We start from the raw sequence: 6,000 nt of genomic DNA, 5'->3' as shown, positions 1-6,000 counted from the left end.
CTCAACGCCTAGGCGTGATGATTCCCTTATTTCACCACTCTTACCGCCACGTTCCTTCACTCCATATCCCAAAATTTAGAAGGGGACTTACTATGAATTTTACACAATAGGTGGTTGGTGTGAGAATACAGCGTGTATCTTGAGGGATAGCGGGGTGTTTATAGTTGAGTTTTCGCGCATCAGTCACCCCAGCGCCTCGCGACCCGCCAACCTTACTCACCCGTCGCTGGTGATCACTCGGTACCACACAAGGGGATCAAGATTCGCCCTTCTGGGCCATACACTCTTCTCTTATTATATCCAAACCTTACATTGCAAATAATTCATAATATTATCAATGCTACATAAAATCTAAAGCTGAAGCAGATAGTAAGTTAGGTAATGGTAAATATTAGGGGAAATGAAAGATTCAAAGTGCGCGGGGTGAGGCCGGCAGCTGGGGAGCGGCAAGCGAGCGTCTGCGCGGAATAATGGCCGCTCCCCCAAAAACTTTGACAACAAGACGTGCCACTTGTTCAGTCTGTGGTGAAGTTGGAGAGTGTTAGCACCGGCCGTCATGATGTGGGCCGCAAGTGCCAGTGAAATGGGTTATGATGAGTTTACTAGAAAGCTATAAGAGAAGTTGGGTATACAGTGAGGAGAGGAGTGTGTAATAGATAGATAGTGAAAGGGAGTGTAATAAAAGCCCCTCAAAGCCTCTGTATCATGAGTAAAACCTTTGGAAAAATCGTCCTCCTCATCTCTGGCCCAAACCATCATCACTGTTGAATCACGTGTTAAGTGTTGGTGTGGAATATTTGTTGAGAGAGGATTTGCACAAAGTTAATAGAATTCCTCTGTTGAGTGACATAACGTGGCTGTGTTATTCTTGCGGACCTCGGAGAACTAGCCATCATCACTTGGAAGCCATTGGGTGAGTTTTATTTATCAAAGTTAACCGGTGTTGTGTGTCGCCTTTGGTTTGGTAGGTGCTGCTCGCGCCCTCTTATTGTTCCTCCCAGTTAGGTGTCGCCTTGTGTGATGGTGAGAGGGAGCTCCTTACTCCAGTCTGTGTTGATGTCGTGAGATTACATTTGTTTACGTGGCTACTGTGCTGAGGGCCAGACTACAATACAAGGCTCTTTAAGAGTTTGTTTAAACGGTGTACATTAATACATATTCAAACTTACTCTCACAATAATGGTAGGAATGACTTTGTGCTCAGAGACCTGGCTGGCTAGGTGGTGTGATGAGGAAAATGAACAGAGTTGCAATTCAGAGCATGTTTCTCATACACAAACAACAGTTGTGCATATACTTGTGATGATGATGGTGGGGTAAAAATAAGTGTGTTAGTACGTTATCGCCGTCAGGAGACAACGGGGTTATGGTGGTGGTGTGCTGCTGGACATAGCCTGAGTTGTGGCTGCTGGACTCTGCCTCACGTGTGTTCCCTCGGCCTAATTGACCAGGTTTCCCAGACCGTATGAACGTGGATAGTCAGGTTTTCATTAACCACGTGTAGTTGTTGTTACCAAGTCTAGTTAGGACGGGTGTTGGGTCTCCCAGATTGGTGGGTAGTAGGCACCTGGTGAGTGTTGAAGTGTGTGCCTGTTGTACACTGGCTGCCTCGCGGCCCAGTCTTGCTGTCAATTTAGTCTTGGGTTTTCGCAACTACAAATATAAGTCCCCCTTCCTCCACCCTCGAGTACTGAAGCCAATTTCTTCTGGTCATTGGGATTTTTCTTAGTGATTTGTGTTTGGAAGTTTTTCTTCTCATTTGACTTCCATCCCAGACTAATGGTTTATGTGCCACGATACAGATAACGAAACTTACATTCTTTAGTGTAAATTTAGTAGGCATTGTGATCTTTGGAGTGAGGAAAAAATTTTTTTTGTTCATTATCCCCAGTTACCATGTGAGGGAGACTAAGGAGATTTACATTTATTTACAATGTTGCTGATTCTAGAGAGACTGAAATTGGAGTGTGGTGGACACGGTGGTGGCTAATCGAGTGTAGATGTTGTGTGGTACTATGTTGTGGACAAGGTACATCGCGGGCTGTGTGACCCAGCAAATGAAGTAGCGTTAAGAGACAACACGTTGTTTGTAGTCAGTGATTGTTGATACAGCGGAAGATGGAGTGGTTGTGAGGGTGGGGGAGGGGTGGTCTGCCCTCACCGTGACTGTCGTGTTATTCTTGGGTGGTGATGGTGACAACTCAGGCTGGGCCTCACATTGCCTTAGTGTTGAGACTACTTGGCTTAAAGAGGTTATCACACTGTCTTCCTCGGAGGCGTGACTTACGGAGCAGCGTGGCAACTGGTTTTAATAGCTCAAGGTAGAAAAAAAAAGGCTTAATACAGCCATGATGAACGAGTCCGACGCTGGTACGGCAGCCAAACCGGTTCAAGTCGCTACGTGGGGGGATGATTGTGAATGTATGGAGGCGACTCGCACGACCACTTGCATTCACCTCAGCCCCTAGACAGCAAAACAAGCACGGCTACGGGTAACACCACACCATTATGGCCACCCTTCACTATAACAATCTCCCTTCTTATGCCAGCCTTTGTTGAAATGGTTTTGGGGTACGCTTATGTGTTGTGGTGAGGGTGGGGGAGGGCTTATTGAGTTGTGAAAGTGTGTTAGTCAGGACGCGTGTGTATATCACCTAGAGTTCGTTCTCCATAAACAAACGATATTTAGTGAGAAAAAAATTACCGCCTGGAGTATGCATGATGATAGTAGTAGTATGGATGTAGTATATCTTCTTTAAACATGTGTGGAATGGTATAACGGATTACAGTCTTCTCGTGTTTTATGATTTTACGTGTATTTTGCAGTGTACTTTTGAGACACGAATGGAACTTTGAGTTAATTAGAACCACCACACATTTTGTTCGTGTAATTTATGATATTCCCAGGTGTCATATGGTCCATTTGTCAGCGTTTAGTGTAGTGTGTGAGCGGCGGAGGAGTGTTGTGGTAGCTGATTCATGCTGTGTTGACCTTCGCTTACTGTTGATGGTTGTCATGACTTGGGGTAATAACGCCGCCACGGCCCACCCTGCCTGCCCTCACGGCCCACACAGCCCACCCTGCCTGCCCTCACGGCCCACACAGCCCACCCTGCCTGCCTCACGGGCCCACACACAGCCCACCCTGCCTGCCCTAACGGCCCACACAGCCCACCCTGCCTGCCCTCAGGGCCCACCCTGCCTGCCCTCAGGGCCCTGCCTGCCCTCACGGCCCACACAGCCTGCCCTGCCTGCCTTCACGGCCCACACAGCCACCCTGTCTGCCTGCCCTCACGACCCACCCTGCCTGCCCGCCCACACAGCCCACCCCTCCCTGCCTGCCCCTCACGGCCCACCCTGCCTGCCCGCCCGCCCTCACGGCCCCCTGCCTGCCCGGCCCCCACGGCCCCCCTGCCCGCCCCTCACGGCCCCCTGCCTGCCCGCCCTCACGGCCCTCCTGCCTGCCCGCCCTCACGCCCCCTGCCTGCCCGCCCGCCCTCACCTCCTGCCTGCCTGCCCGCCTCACGGCCCCTGCCTGCCTGCCTGCCTGCCCGCCCCCCCCTGCCTGCCCGCCCTCCCCTGCCTGCCCGCCTCCCCCTGCCCCTGCCCGCCCCTGCCCCCCTGCCTGCCCGCCCCACGGCCCTGCCCGGCCTGCCCTCCGGCCCACTGCCTGCCTGCCCTTCCCTGCCCGCCCGCCCTCACGGCCCCCACTGCCTGCCCGCCTGCCCGCCTGCCTGCCCGCCCCTCACCCCCCCCTGCCTGCCCACCCCACGGCCCTGCCTGCCTGCCCGCCCTCACGGCCCCCTGCCTGCCCGCCCTCACGGCCCCCTTGCCTGCCCGCCCTCACGACCCCCTTGTCTGCCCGCCCTCACGGCCCCTTGCTGCCCACCTGCCTGCCCTCACCCCACCCTGCCTGCCCTCACCTCACACCAGCTTGTGCTCCACTGAACTGTCAGTAGAACTTTTCTTGGCCTATAACACTCGATTTTTAGCCAGTGGAGACAGACGCATCGGAAACTTGGAAACTGCTGACTGTTGCCAACTTAGGAAATGACTTGTGAGGCGGCTGCTACACCAACCAGCCTTAGCTGACTGAAAATGTTTTGTGTTGTAGCTTCACATGTTAATATTGTACAGTGCGTTATAGAGTCGAGTTACCACCTAGCTGGCGACGCCCACCAGTGGCTCGTGCCTTTGTGTAGCAGACTGGGATGATGGTGCAGTGTGTCATTATCTTCACCCGAGCTATACGCAGGACCTCCAGTCAGGTCACTGATCTTTATTCCTACTATCGAGTAGTCGTCTTATTACTTGTCGGACTGCCTGCGTGCTCGCGCGTGCGTACCTTCTTGTGTGTGTATGTCTACCTGCGTGTGTGTTATGCGTGCTTGTGCTATATCACTGTTTATGGAAGCTATGGCAGTGTTTGAGGCGGGCAAGGCCACCTTCAGTGCTCTAACCCACAAAGTGTCACGCAACTCTTGTGTTCACCAAGCCATGGCCCTTACTGCTGTTGCTGCCTGCTGCTGTAGTCACCTGCTGCTGTAGTCACCTGCTGCTGCAGTCGCTGCTGCTGCTTTAGTCACACCTGCTGCTGCTGCAGTCATACCTGCTGCTGCTGTAGTCACACCTGCTGCTGCTGTAGTCACACCTGCTGCTGCTGTAGTCACACCTGCTGCTGTAGTAACACCTGCTGCTGTAGTAATACCTGCTGCTGCTGTAGTAATACCTGCTGCTGCTGTAGTCACCTGCTGCTGTAGTCACACCTACTGCTGTAGTAACACCTGCTGCACACCTGCTGCTGTAGCCACACCTGCTGCTGTAGCCACACCTGCTGCTGTAGCCACACCTGCTGCTGTAGCCACACCTGCTGCTGTAGCCACACCTGCTGTAGCCACATCTACTTCGATGAATCATAACTCAAATTCAGTATAAGTGAAACAAGTATCAAGTCACAAGGTTACCTAAGGATGAGTCCCTAGCTCCCCTTACTACCAGCATACAATTAAACACGCTTGAAAAATTCTCACCCCGTATCGTATTTTTGAACACACTGACAATTATGACGCCTTATTGTAATTGTATAACTTTGATGGCATTTAGTAGTTAAGTATATAATAACTTACACACGAATAACCCGACTTGTTTAGTGTCGAGAAAGTAGTGATTTTTGTGTTAGAAGACTGGGAGCTCACTCGAAACACAGGTAACTCACACTAAACACAGGGAACTCACACGAAACACAGGGTAACTCACACGAAACACAAGATAACACAGGGAACTCACTCGAAACAGGGAAATCACACGAAACACAAAATAGCGCAGGTAACTCACGGAACTCACACTAAACATAGGGAACTCACATGAAACACAGGGAACTCTCACAAAGCACAGGGATGTCACATGAAACACAGGGAACTCACACGAAACACGGAACTCACACGAAACAGGGAACTCACGCGAAACACAGGGAACTCACACGAAACAGGGAACTCACAAAACAGGGAACTCACACGAAACACAGGGAACTCACACGAAACAGGGAACTCACAAAACACAGGGAACTCAGACGAAACAGGGAACTCACAAAACAGGGAACTCACAAAACACAGGGAACTCACACGAAACAGGGAACTCACAAAACAGGGAACTCACAAAACACAGGGAACTCACACGAAATAGGGAACTCACAAAACACAGGGTAACTCACACGAAACATGGATCTCACACTAAACAGGGATGTCACACGAAACAGGGAACTCACACGAAACACAGGGAACTCACACGAAACACAGGGAACTCACACAAAACACAGGGAATTCTAAAAAAAACACAGGGAACTCAAACGAAACACAAGATAACACAGGAAACTCACACGAAAGACAAGATGACACAGGGAACTCACAAGATAACGCAGGTAACTCACACGAACACTCACAAGCTGAGCAACAACTTACCCTTTAAGGACGAATAAGTTTTAACCGTTTAAAGCTGATGATT

At 50.9% G+C, this 6,000-nt stretch overlaps 1 protein-coding gene across 3 annotated transcripts in view; it reads left to right on the top strand.

Moving 5' to 3' along the window:
- The first annotated feature begins 504 nt into the window (after window positions 1-504).
- LOC121861875 (glutenin, high molecular weight subunit DX5-like) overlaps window positions 505-6,000 on the top strand; it is a 136,313-nt gene continuing 130,817 nt past the window's right edge. For all 3 annotated transcript variants that reach the window (XM_042359779.1, XM_042359777.1, XM_042359775.1), the window contains exon 1: window positions 505-913. The gene's annotated coding sequence lies outside the window, so the exon portion shown is untranslated. The remainder of the gene's footprint in view (window positions 914-6,000) is intronic.

This window comes from Homarus americanus, unplaced genomic scaffold, assembly GCF_018991925.1.
Source record: "Homarus americanus isolate GMGI-L3 unplaced genomic scaffold, GMGI_Hamer_2.0 scaffold39889, whole genome shotgun sequence".
NCBI lineage: Eukaryota > Metazoa > Arthropoda > Malacostraca > Decapoda > Nephropidae > Homarus > Homarus americanus.
The sequence above is the reverse complement of the archived record's forward strand: the minus strand, read 5'-3'. Positions and strand labels throughout refer to the sequence as shown.